The sequence below is a fragment of the Triticum aestivum genome, chromosome 4A (genome assembly GCF_018294505.1).
Source record: "Triticum aestivum cultivar Chinese Spring chromosome 4A, IWGSC CS RefSeq v2.1, whole genome shotgun sequence".
NCBI classification, from domain to species: domain Eukaryota; kingdom Viridiplantae; phylum Streptophyta; class Magnoliopsida; order Poales; family Poaceae; genus Triticum; species Triticum aestivum.
Window position 1 is genome coordinate 451,898,999 of NC_057803.1, and position 17,761 is coordinate 451,916,759.

Sequence of the window (17,761 nt, forward strand, 5' to 3'; positions counted from 1 at the left end):
GCCAGAACCAAACTTCTCATTACTCTAGGCAAAATCGTTATTTTCTATCTATCGGTCGCGCCATGGAGCAGAACCAAATTTTACAAGTTACGAGTTCAAAAGGAAAAGCCTGCCGTGTTCGCGTCGCACCCCCACACGGTTGGTCTGGCACGCCTCTCAAGCGGGAATGTGTGTGGTGTTGCATTTTCACTTACAAGTGGGACCGCAGTTGAGCAAACCGACTATCGGCAAACCCCCACCCCGTCCACTGCGCGATGGCTGAGAAAACAGGAGGGAGAAGAGATGGCTATAGCATGGACTCCAAGAAAATTGGTGTCGGATGGGACTCGTGTGGGTGGCGTGTGTCGTACTGCTAGACGTGAATGCTACTGAGTTATGGCCCATGCCACCCCACTATATTGAGGTACGTAGAACAAATTTCCTGCAGTCCGTGCTCAGCCCTCCTCTATCCCTCTTCTCAGCTAGCCAGCGGACGCACGGAGCCCATCGTCTGTTTGCTCACATGCGGCCCCACATGTCAGTGAAAACGCAAGAGGACCCACTGAACCTGCACATCTTTCACCTCGACGTGCTGGTGATGAAAAACAAATCCAATAAAGATCTTCGGTGGCCGCTTTTGGAGTTACTCAAGAGTAGTAAGATTCTATTTATAGTTTAACCCAAGATGCACATCTCGTGGCCTCAACTACCACTCTATTTTCTTTCATGACACGACCTGGATGCTGGATGTCCCATGTGTCGGCAAAAGGAGGAAGAACCCGACCAAATCTTCGGTTCTTCTATCGGATGAGATTAGTGCACTTGTTGATACTCCTACTAGAATAGAGACTAGACATGAGACTAGATGCGAGGAAGCAACGTCTACTTCTTTACACTCGAAGAAGAAAGAAGCACGCAAGATCGAGCCTTCGTAGATCAAGAATGAATGCATCGAGAAGGCACTAATCCAACTTACAGGAGTAGTAAAATGTATTCTTGTGGTTCTTGTTTTCTTTGGTCTTGCTTTTCTAGTCAAAATTATCATTGGAGTTCGTGCAAAACGGAGGTCCATTTGGGGTCGTGCGTTGGAGTTGGCCTTAGAAGTGGGACCGCAGTTAAGGAAATCGACTATCGGCAAACCGCCACCTCGCCCGCCGCGCGATGGCTGAAGTTAGGCTGGTCATAGTGGGAGTAACTTAGCAAGTAACATAACGCATTTCAAGACAAGTTTGCTTATGTGGCATATAGTTAATGAGGAGAGAAATGTTTGGAGTAACATAATATGTTACTATAACATAACGCAAACCAAAGCAAAATGAGTCTATAATGTAATAAATGCAATCATCTATGATACTACTTGTATGTTACTTTGCACTATGAAGGTAGCAACAAAGACTAGTGTCATATGCATGACACTAGTCTAAGTTACTCCCCACTATAACCAGCCTTAGAGAAACAACGAGGTTGAAGAGATTGCTCTAGCACATACTCCAAGAAATAATATGGTGTCAGATGGATGTTGTGGTGGTGGCATGTGCCGTACTCCTGGACGTGAATGCTTGTTCTGGCCCATGCCACCCTACTACTCCCTACTACTTACTCCTACTATATAGTACTAGTTCAAGGACTCGAGGTGCTGGTTACGTACAGCGAACACATTAACATATGGCTACAGTAAAAACACCCGCCCGACGCGCGAAGCATCTGAAGCTAGTACAAATAGTGTACTACTATTGTTGATTGGCCTCATCCGATAACCTATTGCAATGCACGTACAATTATGTATTCGGAAAATATTTTTTTGCCTCGTCGCAGAGAAGCGACTCGAAAGCCATTCATAAATTTAGTAAGTTTATCACGCAGATATCATTTTATTACATACAACAGGTCATCAACCCACATCAACAATGAGGATACATTATAAATACTAAAGTTTTCACCACACAACAAATAACAAGCAATGAAATGAACTTCAACTCAACCATTCCTTGGCGTTGGAAACGCTTGCTTTGAACCACAAGTGATTCTCTGGGACGGGCCATCGATTGTCGATCTGGAAACCAACGCAGGACTGATCATCCAGGCTGAAGCGGCCTACTATATCCCTACCAGGGTAGGGAACCACACAAATGTCCAAGGTATAGACACAGTTGCTTCTCATAAATGTGTCAACAATAGTTGGATCACCTTTCACCATCATCGGATAGTTTTGTCCAAGGAAGAGCGAGTTTTCTCCAAGACTATCAATTCTGTACCAGGGAGAAGGAGTTGGCGCTAGCACACTAGTATCCATCCCGAATACCATGCAACGGGTGTTGGAATAGGTCCGGAGAGTGCGACCATGGGAGACACCTGCTTCCTTACCAGTAACATCATTAGTGGGCTGTATACACACAAGAAGAGGTGATCCATCGGAATTAGTTGCCAGGCGCCACAAAGTATATGGGCGCTGCTCGTCCTCATGCTCGTGATCATCACCATCGTCATCTCCCCCTTGGTTATAAAATTTTTCAAGTATAGGTGGTGGGATGTTCATAGGACCTTGGAAACACAAGAAGAAGGTTAATTAGTAAAGGGAAGATTGCTAACCCGCATACACGTGGATGAAATAATTATAATTACGGTGGAAGACAAACGTACCGAAACTACTAGGATGCCATGCAAAAACAGTGCCACGAGTGGTGGCAGCAAAAACAAGGCGCTCGTATTGAATTGCATCACAGTACTCATCAGTGTACAGAAACTGATTTTTGAGCAATATCCATCGAGTGAAACCATCAAGGAAGGCAACAAGCTTGTCGAAGATAGCAACAACATCATAGTCACTGTAATTCCAAGAGCGATTGGGAACTCGACAAATTGCTATCTTCCATAGAATACAGTCACCATGATCGTATTTGAACGTGCGTACATTACCGGTGTGCTCAACCTCTGGGCAGTGTGCTGAGATTTTTGGAAGTGGAACCCGGTGACGAGTGTACACATTCACAAGTTCCAACTCGCAGCTGGACCCAATGTAAACAACCCAATCTCCATTTGCGCCCGCCTAAGCCTTGTGTGACGCCCCGATTCAATCATACACTAATCATACACGCAAATGTGTACGATCAAGATCAGGGACTCACGGGAAGATATCACAACACAACTCTACAAATAAAATAAGTCATACAAGCATCATATTACAAGCCAGGGGCCTTGAAGGCACGAATACAAGAGCTCGATCATAGACGAGTCAGCGGAAGCAACAATATCTGAGTACAGACATAAGTTAAACAAGTTTGCCTTAAGAAGGCTAGCACAAACTGGGATACAAATCGAAAGAGGTGTAGGCCTCCTCCCTGGGATCCTCCTAAACTACTCCTGGTCGTCGTCAGCGGGCTACACATAGTAGTAGGCACCTCCCGAGTAGTAGTAGTCATCGTCGACGATGGTGTCTGGATCCTGGGCTCCAACGTCTGGTCGCAGCAATCGGGTATAGAAAAGGGGAAAAGAGGGAGCAAAACAACCGTGAGTACTCATCCAAAGTACTCACAAGCAAGGAGCTACACTACATATGTATGCATTGGTATCAAATGGAATAAGGGTATCATATGTGGACTGAACTGCAGAATGCCGAAATAAGAGGGGCATAGCTAGTCCTTTCGAAGACTACGCTTCTGGTAACCTCCATCTTGCAGCAGGAGAAGAGAGTAGATGGTAAGTTCACCAAGTAACATCGCATAGCATAATCCTAACCAATGATCCTCCCCTCGTCGCCCTGTGAGAGAGCGGCCACCGGTTGTATCTGGCACTTGGAAGGGTGTGTTTTATTAAGTATCCGGTTCTAGTTGTCATAAGGTCAAGGTACAACTCCGGGTCGTCCTTTTACCGAGGCACACGGCTATTCGAATAGATCAACTTCCCTGCAGGGGTGCATCACATAACCCAACATGCTCGATCCCATTTGGCCGGACACACTTTCCTGGGTCATGCCCGGCCTCGGAAGATCAACACGTCGCAGCCCTACCTAGGCACAACAAAGACGTCAGCACGCCGGTCTAAATCCTATGGCGCAGGGGTCTGGGCCCATCGCCCATTGCACACCTGCATGTTGCCTACGCTGCCGGTGAGCAGACCTAGCAACCTCCATTACAAAGGAAGTTGCGTTACGCGGTCCAACCCGGCGCGCGCCGCTCAGTCACTGACGTCACGAAGGCTTTGGCTGATACCACAACGTCGAGTGCCCATAACTGTCCCCGCGTAGATGGTTAGTGCGTATAGGCCAGTAGCCAGACTCATATCAAATACTAAGATCTTGTTAATTTTGAAATAACCACAGACACCGACCAGGGCCAGGCCCACCTCTCTCCTAGGTGGTCTCAACCTGCCCTGTCGCTCCGCCACAAAGTAACAGTCGGGGGCCTTCGGGAACTCAGGCCCACCTCTACCGGGATGGAGCCACCTGCCCCTTCAGCCCCCAACACCGGAATCACTCGTGGGTACTCCTACGAGCCGACCTGACTTTAATCACCACCTATATAGCATGTATATATGTATAAGTATATACCCGTGATTGCCTCCCGAGTGATCACGGCCCGATAGTATAGCATGGTAGACGGACAAGAATGTAGGGCCACTGATGATAGACTGGCATCCTATACTAAGCATTAGGATTGCAGGTAAAGGTAACAGTAGTAGCAAGGACATGCTATGCATCAGGATAGGATTAACGGAGAGCAGTAACATGCTACACTACTCTAATGCAAGCAGTATAGAGAAGAGTAGGCGATATCTTGTGATCAAGGGGGGGGGGCTTGCCTGGTTGCTCCGGCAAGAGAGAGGGGTCGTCAACACCGTAGTCGTACTGGGTAGCAGCGGCATCAGTCTCGATGTCTAGCGAGAGAAGAGGGGGAAGAAACAATAAATATAATGCAAAGAAATGCATGACGATGCATGACATGACAAAGCGTGATGCTAGGTGTGCCCTAATGCGGTACGAGGTGGTACCGGTGAAGGGGGAAAACATCCTGGAAAGTATTCCCGGTGTTTTGTGTTTTCGGACAGATGAACCGAAGGGGGAAAGTTGCGTGTTTGCTATGCTAGGGATGCGTGGCGGATAAACGGGCTGCCTATCCGGATTCGTCTCGTCGTTCTGAGCAACTTTCATGTTGAAAATAATTTACTCCAAGTTGCGGATTAAAAGATATGATTTTCTAAAGATTTTATTAATTTCTGGAATTTAATTAATTAATTAATTTAATTCGAAATTAGATTTATGACTGAGGTCAGCAGTCAACGGGGTTGACTAGTCAACCTGACCAGTGGGTCCCACTGGTCAGTGACACATTTTAATTAGAAATATTAATTAACCTAATTAGTATTAATTAGGGGTGTGGGCCCCACTGTCATTGACTATTTAATTAACTAATTAACTGTTTAGGTTAATTAGGTAACTAATGTGTAATTAGTTGTTTAATTTAATTAATCAAAATTAATTAAGTTAATTATTTCTTTAACTAAATTAATTAATTATTTTTATTTTTATTTTTTTAAATATGTTCTCGGGCGCTGGGGCCCGTTTGTCATAGGCCCATGGCCATAGCAGGTCGGGCGTCGGGCACATCCTGAATGGGCGCTGCCCTGCGGGGGTGCACCCGACTGGCCGCTGCGGCCATCTGGTGGGAGCTGGCGCCGGCGCGCCGCCGTGGAGCTCTGGCGAGCGGTAGCCGACTGGAGCACGGGGAGGACCGCGGCGAGAGGTGCGGAGGCGACGGCCGTGTAGGGCAGCGATGCGACGGAGGGCAGGGCCGGAGAGGGCGCTCCAGGAGTGAGGACGGCGACAGGCAACAGAGGGAGCAATCGGGTGGGGCGCGCGGCGAGCGCGTGCGCGCGAGGCGCACTGGTGAGGGTGCAACGGCGAGCACGGGGCCATAGCATGGGGCGGCAGAGAGGGGCGAGGCGGGTCACATGCGGCGCACGGCGAGGCCAACGCGGTCGTGGGTGAGGGAGAGAGAGAAGGGGCGCGGGGGCGCGGCCATGGGCGCGTTCAGGGGCACTGGGGCGCGGTCGCCGATGTGGTGCAGGCGCGCGCGGGCGCGTGCGTGCGTGAGCGGCGGACAAGGCCATGGCCGATGCGGCGATGGCGTAGGTAGCAGGGGGCGACCACGTGCGAGGAGCGGACGATGCGTGCGGGCGTCGTGGCTGCGGCTAGCAGCGTGCAAGGGTGCAGCGGGGGAGAGGGAGGGAGCGAGGAGACGAGGGCGGTGGCGGGGCTCACATTGCCGTTAGGGGAGTGGTAGCGGGGTTCGTGGGGGTTGACGGGGACGACCGGGCGGAGCGGATGCAGGCCGGCGAGGGGGTCCGGGCGACGGCGTTCGGCGGCAACGTGCAATGGCGTCCGCGACCTCCTCCTCGATCCCGATCCAAATCGAGGGAGAGAGGGGGGGAGGAGATATTTTCGGGGAGTGGGGGGTGTGACGGTTAGGGTTTGGGGGGAGTGGGGATAAGTGGTGGCCGGTTGGGCCGGTTCGATCGGGCCGGAGGAAGTGGCCAGCTGGGCCGGTTGGCCCAGTTGGGCCAGGGGCACTTTTCCTTTTTGTTTTTGTTTTTTGTTTTTTGTTTTGTATTTTCTTTTATTTTCTTTTCTATTTTATTTCATTTTAAATCATTTAGGCATTTTATAAAAATGTGTTTGCTTTATTATAATTACCCAGGCATTTAACTGCACACCCCGAACATTTTAGTTTAACATTTTGAAAACTTTGTCATTTGACATTAATTTGAATTTGGATTTGAAAAGGTTTCGAATCATTGCGAGGTTAGCAACAGTAACTGAGGTGTCATGGCATGATTAGCGTGGGATTACTGTAGCATGATTATCCGGGCGTTACAAATGTCCTCTACTACAAGAAATCTCGTCCCGACATTTAGGAGGTAGAAGGAAACAGTGTGGGGTATTCATCACGAAGACGATCCTCGCGTTCCCAGGTAGCTTCGTCTTCAGAGTGATTCGACCACTGGACCTTGAGGAACTTGATCGTCTTTTGACGTGTGCGGCGTTCAGCTTGGTCGAGAATGCGGACCGGATGCTCTTTATAGGAGAGGTCCTGTTGCAATTCGAGCACTTCATGATGCACTGCTCGGATTGGATCCTTGAAGCAACGACGGAGTTGTGACATGTGGAACACATCGTGAACCTAGGAAAGGTTTGGTGGAAGCTCCAGTTGATATGCCACTTTTCCACGCCTTTCGAGAATAGTGAAGGGACCGATATAGCGAGGAGCTAGCTTGCCCTTGATCCTGAAGCGGTGAGCACCCTTCATTGGTGTAACTCGAAGATAGGCCTTTTCGCCAGGTTGATAGACCATGTCTTTATGATGACGGTCATAATTACTCTTTTGATGTGACTGAGTAGTCTTGAGATTCTCGCGGAAAATGTGAACTTGTTCTTCGGCCTGTTGGATAATATCCGGACTGAAGAGTGGATGTTCCCCAGTTTCTGACCAGTTCAGAGGGGTTCGACACTTTCGTCCATATAGCAATTCGAAGGGGGACATCTTCAGACTAGCTTGATAGCTATTATTATAAGAGAACTCGGCATATGGAAGAGATTCCTCCCATTTCTTGCCGAAGGAAATTACACAAGCTCAAAGCATGTCTTCGAGAACTTGGTTGACACGTTCAACCTGTCCTTGCGACTGAGAATGAAACGCCGTACTGAACGACAGGTGAGTTCCCATAGCTTCTTGGAAACTTGCCCAAAATCTTGAAGTGAATAAGCTGCCACGGTCTGAACTGATAACCAGTGGAATACCGTGAACTGAAACAATTCTAGACATGTAGAGAGTAGCAAGCTGACTAGCAGTGATTGTCTCTTTGACCGCCAGAAAATGTGCAACTTTAGAAAGCCTGTCAATGACGACAAGAATAGCATCATTACCTTTCTGCGATTTGGGAAATCCAGTGACAAAGTCCATTTCAACATGGTCCCATTTCCATTCAGGAATAGAGATAGGTTGGAGAGTTCCACCAGGCCTTTGATGCTCTGCTTTGATACGGCGGCAAACTTCACACTCAGCAACATAACGAGCAATGTCCTGCTTCATATTAGACCACCAGAATCTTTGACGAATATCCTGGTACATCTTTGTACTACCAGGATGGATGGACAGAGGTGTATCACGAGCTTCTTTCATAATCCTTTTAGTCTTATCCAGATTTTTCTTCGAACATGGTACCACTAGGCGGCCTTTGAAGTACAAGGCGCCATCATCAGCGATAGTGAAGAATGAGGGCTTTCCTTTTGCTAGATGGCGTTTAATCTTATGGACTTCAGAGTCATAACCTTGAATAGTCTATATACCAGCTACGAGATCTGGTACGATAGCCAGGGTATTTAGAGAACCCTTAGTAACAACAACAAGATTCATCTTTCAGAACTCTGGGGGAGGGGGAGCGAGTGCTCTAGGAGGAACAATATGAAGGTTCAGCTTTCTAAATTCTTCGACAAGCGAGGGCTGAACTTTGTGAACCTGGAGGTGGTTGTAGTAAGACTTGCGGCTCAAGGCATCAGCCATTACATTAGCCTTGCCGGAGGTATAGGATATACCCACGTCAAAGTCTGGAACAGTCTCCATCCATCTCTGCTGACAGAGGTTCAGATCTAGCTGAGTAAACAGATACTTCAGACTTTGGTGGTTGGTGAAGATCTCGCAACGATTACTGAGAAGGTAATGTCACCATTGCTTCAGTGCATGAATGACAGCAGCAAGCTCGAGGTCATGAACTGGGTAGTTTTCTTCGTGAGGGCGCAGTTGATGAGAGGCATAAGCAATCACTCTGCGCTCTTGCATTAGGACACAGCCTAATCCTTGACGGGAAGCGTCGCAGTAAATGACGAAGTCTTTCTTAGTATCAGGTGGAGCAAGCACTGGGGCAGAAGTCAACTTGTCTTTGAGCGCCTGGAAACTTTCCTGACACTTGTCTACCCATTCGAACTTGACACCCTTATGCAACAGATTAGTCAGAGGCCTGGCAATCTTGGAGAAGTTCTCGACGAATCGACGGCAATAGTTGGCGAGACTAAGAAAACTTAGGACTTGCTTGACATTCTTCAGAGGAGTCCAATCGAGAATAGCCTGAACTCGTTCAGGGTTGACGGCAATACCATCCTTGGAGATGACATGCCCAAGATAGGTTACTTCGGGGAGCCAGAATTCACACTTGGAATACTTAGCATACAGTTGATGCTCTCGAAGCTTTTCCAGCACAAGACGAAGATGTTCAGCATGCTCTTCCTTGTTCTTGGAAAATACAAGGATATCGTCCAAATAAACCACGACGAACTTGTCGAGGTAATCCATGAATATATAGTTCATCAAACGAGAGAAGGTGGCTGGAGTTAAGCCGAATGACATGACGGTGTACTCATAAGACCCATACCGAGGTACGAAGGCAGTTTTTGGGATATCCTCTTCACGAACACGGATCTAGTGGTAACCCAACCTCAAGTCGAGTTTGGAGAACACTGATGAGCCAACCAGTTGATCATAAAGATCATTGATCCGAGGAAGAGGGTATTTATTCTGAATGGTAGCTTGGTTTATAGGACGGTAGTCTTGGACTAATCGGTTTGTCCCATCCTTCTTCTTAACAAAGAGAGAAGGTGCTCCCCAAGGAGAGCAACTAGGGCGAATGAAACCTTTGACAAGAGATTTGTCGATTTCCTCCTTAAGCTCAATGAGTTCATGTGGCGGCATCTTGTAGGGTCGTTTGGCTATAGGGGTGGTGCCGGGTTTCAAGTCGATGATGAATTCGACAGCTCTAGCAGGGGAACCCTGGAAGTTCTTCTGGGAAGACGTCTTGGAATTCACGAACGAAGGGAATGTTTTCGATGCCCTCAAGTGGTGCAGCGTTCAACGCATTCAAGGCATAAAGCCGTGCCTCGGCATTCTGAACTAGATGAGCTTGGTAAGCAATTATTTCATTAGAAGGGTGTAGCAGATGGACGACCTTAGTGGCGCAAACTATAGAAGCAGTATGCGCTTTCAACCAATCCATCCCAAGAATGAGGTCGATGTTAGACGACTTCAGGATAATGGGAGAGGCATAGAATTCCAGCCCTTCGATTTCCATGGGGACGTCGATGCCAACCAGTGAGGTTTGACATTGTCCCACGGGGTTTTTTACCAATACCGAAGTGTTCATCTCCTCACATTTAACGTCATGCTTGTATGCAAAATCTTCTGACATGAATGAATGCGATGCTCCTGAATCGAATAAAACAGATGCAGGTACTAAATTTACGAGGAGTGTACCCATCACGGTAGCAGGCTGGTCTAGAACTTCATTGAGATCAACGTGGTTGGCATGAACACGACCATAAGACTTGGTGTTGCTGTTGCGAGGCTGGTTGCTTCCACGGCCAGCTGTGGGAAGGGCCAGTTGATTCTGGTTCTGATTCTGATAGCAGTTCCTGGCAAGGTGACCAGGTTGGCCACACTTGTAGCACAGACCATTATTGGGAGTGGGAACAGGAGCTTGGGGTGGTGGAGCTGGAAGCCTTGGCTTCCTAGTTGGTGGGGGAGGCAGACGCGGTGCAACATAGGACTGCCTTGGAGCAGGTGCAGTTGGCTGGTACATGCTGTTGGGAATCCATATCCTACGCTTCTGCGAGGATGGGCCCGAAGAATAGCCCGTGTAACGGTTGCGCCTGTGAGAGCTCTGGTGTTCCTGCAGACCAGTTTCGACATTGATGGCCTTGTTCACTAGGGTGGCGAAATCAGCAAAGTCATGCACTAGAAGTGTGAGCTTGATGTCAGCTTGAAGGCCATCACAAAACTTCTCCTGTCTGCGTGCATCATTTGCAATGTCTTCTTCAGCATAGCGGGACAAGTCCAGAAACTCCCGTTGATAAGCTTCCACAGTTTTGTTGCCTTGGGTGAGGCTGCGGAACTCGTGCTTCTTACGGTCCATGACTCCCAGAGGAATGAAGCGAGCACGGAAAGCAGCTTGGAAGTCTGGCCAGGTGATGATTGTTCCAACTGGCAGAGTACGCCTGTGGCTGTCCCACCATTGAGCAGCGGGTCCCTTCAAGAAGAAGGAAGCAAAGGTGACATAGCTGGCAGGGGCTACATCAGCAGACTCCATCTCATAGGTGATGTCACGGAGCCAGTCATCAGCATCTAGAGGCTGAGTTGAGCTGTGGTACATGGTTGGGTTGAGGAGCATGAAATCCTGCAGAGTCACTTGGGTTGGCCGTTGGTTCATATCGGGGCAAGGAAACTGAGCCATAATATTCTCCATGAACCGGCGATTCAGCTCAAACTGTTACATCACCCCAGCCATGTACTCAGGCGGGGGTGGGGGAGGGTTACCACGACCACGACCACCTGGTCTAACCATCCTGCTAATATATAACAGGGGTAGTTTAGCATTGAGAATTTGCAAGGACAAGAATCATTCATGATGAAACATGCATAATGAAAGGAACACGATAGACACTGCATAGTGGTGGGCATATCTCACAAAAGTGATCATGCATAAAGTTCGGTACACAGAGTTCAGTACACAGGCTAAGAACATCATAGGCAGCACTCAGGCTCACGGCAAATGCATCTAACACTAACAAGCAAGCCTACATCAGTCCCAGGAGGAACTGTGGAGGTAGGTGTAGCCTGACAGCTGGTAGTGACACGAAGGGAAGACCTCCACGCGAGTAGCCTGGTGTCCGCGGATACTCTGGTGCGGAACCCGATGCGCAAGTGGCAAGAGAGGACCAAGTGCGGGAGAGTAGCTTCCCGCATCTGGCCAGCCGACGCCCTGGGGCATCACGGTCCTGGCAGGGTAGATCACAGAACGCGACAGATCACCAGATCGGACAGAGGGGTGCAACAGCATCAGAGCATGATACAGGTGCTGACGGGTGGTGTACAACTCGTGGTGAAGAGCTCGGTTAGCTCTATCCAGCCCATCAGCATGCAAAACCAGGTTCTGATGGTAGAAGGGCTCTCGGGTGACAGTGGAGTAGGTAGCAGTGTAGTATCCCTCCGCACCAACATCGGATGCGATAGCAGTGTGCCTGAAGGGGGAGGTGTCCAACTCCTGATACTCTCCACGAAGACGTGTCAGAGAAGCATAAGCAGCATCGTGGACCGCCATATTGATAGTCACTCCAACACCATGAGAAGTGTGCAGCACGGTAGTGGAGTCATACTCCCGAGAGTAGAGGTGGACGATGGCACGGTACTGCTCCTGGTTGAAGTCCTGATACTCCTCATAGACGGTGTACTCAGGGTGCCAGCGATAACCCAGATAGGTCATCATCTCAACCAACACAGCAGGTGATCCCGAGGCACCAATGGCCGTTGTGTGGCGCACGACCTGCCTTGTGGATTCCATCTGAAAACAAAGATATTTCAAAGGAGTCAACTGACAGTGTGGATAATGTTCAATATACTACTCTAATGAATAGCTAGGGCTTATCCAACTTTGGGGTGAACGTGGTCACGGGATCCTAGTGATAAAGTTAGTAAAATTGTTTAACCCGAGTAGAAGAGAGTTCAGAGTCCCAGAGTAAGGATCGAGGAGTAAAAGATCCTAATACCACCCAGATGGCGACGTGGGCCCGTAAGGCACACAACCATGTTAGTAAAAGTTTTTGTAATGTCTAGAATCAACTTTGGCCAAGGAGTGTGGAAGGGGGATTCCTATAGGCAGTCGGCTCTCATACCAACTTGTGACGCCCCCGATTCAATCGTACACTAATCATACACGCAAATGTGTACGATCAAGATCAGGGACTCACGGGAAGATATCACAACACAACTCTACAAATAAAATAAGTCATACAAGCATCATATTACAAGCCAGGGGCCTCGAAGACTCGAATACAAGAGCTCGATCATCGACGAGTCAGCAGAAGCAACAATATTTGAGTACAGACATAAGTTAAACAAGTTTGCCTTAAGAAGGCTAGCACAAACTGGGATACAGATCGAAAGAGGCGCAGGCCTCCTGCCTGGGATCCTCCTAAACTACTCCTGGTCGTCGTCAGCGGGTTGCACATAGTAGTAGGCACCTCCCGAGTAGTAGTAGTCGTCGTCGACGGTGGCATCTGGCTCCTGGGCTCCAACGTCTGGTCGCAGCAATCGGGTATAGAAAAGGGGAAAAGAGGGAGCAAAACAACCGTGAGTACTCATCCAAAGTACTCGCAAGCAAGGAGCTACACTACATATGTATGCATTGGTATCAAATGGAATAGGGGTATCATATGTGGACTGAACTGCAGAATGCCAGAATAAGAAGGGGATAGCTAGTCCTTTCGAAGACTACGCTTCTGGTAACCTCCATCTTGCAGCAGGAGAAGAGAGTAGATGGTAAGTTCACCAAGTAACATCGCATAGCATAATCCTAACCGATGATCCTCCCCTCGTCGCCCTGTGAGAGAGCGACCACCAGTTGTATCTGGCACTTGGAAGGGTGTGTTTTATTAAGTATCCGGTTCTAGTTGTCATAAGGTCAAGGTACAACTCCGGGTCGTCCTTTTACCGAGGGACATAGCTATTCGAATAGATCAACTTCCCTGCAGGGGTGCACCACATAACCCAACACGCTCGATCCCATTTGGCCGGACACACTTTCCTGGGTCATGCCCGACCTCGGAAGATCAACACGTTGCAGCCCTACCTAGGCACAACAGAGAGGTCAGCACGCCGGTCTAAATCCTATGGCGCAGGGGTCTGGGCCCATCGCCCATTGCACACCTGCACGTTGCATACGCGGCCGGTGAACAGACCTAGCAACCTCCATTACAAAGGAAGTTGCATTACGCGGTCCAACCTGGCGCGTGTCGCTTAGTCGCTGACGTCACGAAGGCTTCGGCTGATACCACAACGTCGAGTGCCCATAACTGTCCCCGCGTAGATGGTTAGTGCGTCTAGGCCAGTAGCTAGACTCAGATTAAATACCAAGATCTCGTTCAGCGTGTTATTTTGAAAAAAGCACGGACGCCGACTAGGGCCAGGTCCACCTCTCTCCTAGGTGATCTCAACCTGCCCTGTCGCTCTGCCACAAAGTAACCATCGGGGGCCTTCAGGAACTCAGGCCCACCTCTACCGGGATGGAGCCACCTGCCCCTTCAGCCCTCAACACCGGAATCACTCGCGGGTACTCCTACGAGCCGACCCAACTTTAATCACCACTTGTATTGCATGTATATATGTATAAGTATATACCCGTGATTACCTCCCGAGTGATCACGACCTGATAGTATAGCATGGCAGACGGACAAGAATGTAGGGCCACTGATGATAAACTAGCATCCTATACTAAGCATTAGGATTGCAGGTAAAGGTAACAACAGTAGTAGCAAGGACAGGCTATGCATCAGGATAGGATTAACGGAAAGCAGTAACATGCTACACTACTCTAATGCAAGCAGTATAGAGAAGAGTAGGCGATATCTGGTGATCAAGGGGGGGCTTGCCTGGTTGCTCTGGCAAGAGAGAGGGGTCGTCAACACCGTAGTCGTACTGGGTAGCAGCGGCGTCGGTCTCGATGTCTAGCGAGAGAAGAGGGGGGAAGAAACAATAAATATAATGCAAACAAATGCATGACGATGCATGACATGACAAAGCGTGATGCTAGGTGTGCCCTAACGCGGTACGAGTTGGTACCGGTGAAGGGGAAAACATCCGGGAAAGTATTCCCGGTGTTTTGCGTTTTCGGGCAATTGAACCGAAGGGGGAAAGTTGCGTGTTTGCTATGCTAGGTATTCGTGGTGGATGAACGGGCTGCGTATCCGGATTCGTCTCGTCGTTCTGAGCAACTTTCATGTTGAAAATAATTTAATTCGAGTTACGGATTAAAAGATATGATTTTCTAAAGATTTTATTAATTTCTGGAATTTAATTAATTATTTAATTTAATTCGAAATTAGATTTATGACATCAGCATGATGTCATGCTGATGTAAGCAGTCAACAGGGTTGACTGGTCAACCTGACCAGTGGGTCCCACTGGTTAGTGACACATTTTAATTAGACATATTAATTAACCTAATTAGTATTAGTTAGGGGTGTGGGCCCCATTGTCATTGACTATTTAATTAACTAATTAACTATTTAGGTTAATTAGGTAACTAATGTGTAATTAGTTGTTTAATTTAATTAATCAAAATTAATTAAGTTAATTATTTCTTTAATTAATTAATTAATTAATTATTATTATTTTTATTTTTTTTAAATACGTTCTGGGGCGCTGGGGCCCGTTTGTCATAGGCCCACGGCCATAGCGGGTCGGGCGTCGGGCACAGCCCGAATGGGCGCTGCCCCGCGGGGGTGCACTCGACTGGCCACTGCGGCCATCTGGTGGGAGCTGGCGCCGGCGCGCCGCCGTGGAGCTCCGGTGAGCGGTAGTCGGCCGGAGCACGGGGAGGACTGCGGCGAGAGGTGCGGAGGCGACAGCCGTGCAGGGCAACGATGCGACGGAGGGAAGGGCCGGAGAGGGCGCTCCAGGAGCGAGGACGGCGGCAGGCAACAGAAGGAGCAATCGGGCGGGGCGCGCGGCGAGCGCGTGCTCGCGAGGCGCACTGGTGAGGGTGCGACGGCGAGCACGGGGCCACGGTGTGCCGCGAGGCGGGGCACATGCGGCGCACGACGAGGCCAGCATGGGCGAGGGAGAGAGAGAAGGGGCGCGGGGGCGCGGCCGCCGATGTGGTGAGCGCGGGGGGAGCAGTGCGGGGCGGTGCAGGCGCGCGCGGGCGCGTGCGTGCGTGAGCGATGGACGAGGCCATGGCCGATGCGGCGACGACGTAGGTAGCAGGGGGCGACCACGCGCGAGGAGTGGACGACGCGTGCAGATGTCGTGGCTGCGGCTAGCGGCGTGCGAGGGTGCAGCGGGGGAGAGGGAGGGAGCGAGGAGACGAGTGCGGCGGCGGGGAGTGGCAGCAGGGTTCATGGGGGTTGACGGGGACGACCGGGCGGAGCGGATGCAGGCCAGCGAGGGGGTCCGGGCGACGGCGTTCGGCGGCGACGAGACCTGGCGGCGACGGGCGACGGCGCCCGCGACCTCCTCCTCGATCCCGATCCAAATCGGGGGAGAGAGGGGGGGAGGAGATATTTTTGGGGAGTGGGGGTGACGGTTAGGGTTTGGGGGGAGTGGGGATAAGGGGTGGCCGGTTGGGCCGGTTCGACCGGGCCGGCGGAAGTGGCCAGCTGGGCCGGTTGGCCCAGTTGGGCCAGGGGCACTTTTCCTTTTTTGTTTTTCTTTTTTGTTTTCTGTTTTGCATTTTCTTTTCTGTTTTATTTCATTTTAAATCATTTAGGCATTTTATAAAAATGTGTTTTATTTATTATAATTACCCAGGCATTTAACTGCACACCCCGAACATTTTAGTTTAACATTTCGAAAACTTTGTCGTTTGACATTAATTTGAATTTGAATTTGAAAAGGTTTCGAATCATTGCGAGGTTAGCAACAGTAACCGAGGTGTGATGGCATGATTAGCGTGGGATTACTGTAGCATGATTATCCGGGCGTTACACCTTGCCCTCAAGCGATGGCATCTTAACATCATACGTATCATTATCAAGCGGCATCAACTTGCACAGGGCGAGGCCTCCGTCGTGCCGGCACCAGTCATCATCAGGGTCACGGCGAAGAAGATAGGGGAGATCAAACTGCTCCTTGACTCTTGGGTTCTTTGTAATGATGTTATTGGTTGAGTCGAGAATGGGCTTGAACGAACCTGCCATGCTAGCCGAGGTGATGATGTCGCACCGATCAATGAGTTCCTCCACCATGTCATCTTTCAGATCGGGGCAAGAATAACGGGGTCGTTTCCAGCCTGTTCCCTCCATGGAGAAGACGATCGAACAATGGCAGAAGAAAGGGCGAAGGGTTGAAGGAAAATGGAGGAGGGAGAGGAAGAGCGTGCGACAGCAGTTCCAAATCGAGAGGGAAAGGCGAAGAGTCGATGGACGGTTGCGAGTTTGCCACGGTTCACGAAGAGGCGCCCCGGCCTACACGTCCGATTGGAAATACTCCTACTACTCGCCGTCGTCTCACTGATATGTTGGAACGTGACCACATGTCAATGAAACATGGTGTGTAATTTCTCGTGCAAAATGCGATCTGGCCGCGTTGGCCCGAGCTGCCGCATTAGTTATCAACCTTTATTTTTTTAATGGCGTGCCGATCAGTTTTGAAGCACGACTAACTGGTACTGTACGCAGAGAAAATATAAACTACTCTACCACTACTCCACCTCCAGTACTAGTAGTATAAAAAAGATATATAGGCTGGAGCTTGAGCGCTTTCTTGCTAAGGGCTGCCCACTTGCTTCTCACACTACCACCCTCTCTCCAGATCTAAAAAGACGGCCCCTCTCTCCCTCCTCACCGGTGGTCACAGGTCCGCCGGGGAAGAAAAGGACGTGCAGCGTTGACACACTCATCGTCGGCGAGCGAGGTCACGCACTGACGACAAGGCCGTCCTCTGAGACCTAGCGCCCGCGTGGGATGGCCTCCGTCCCCAAGCTCGCTGCCATAGTGTGTGCGGAGGACGACGACCACAAGCGAAGCCACTTCCCGCCGACCCTCAGGTATGCTACCTCTTTTCGAACAATAACCTTTTTGCACTCCACCATCTTCCCAATTTGCTATCCTCTGCTCTGCTGGCCACGCAGACGAAAACCATAATTTGCACTATTAAAGGAAACCCTACTTCATGCAGACTAATCCATGTCTGGGTTGAATAAGGAAAGGAAGGGAGACTGTACTGTCCAAGAGAGTAGGCATCGAACC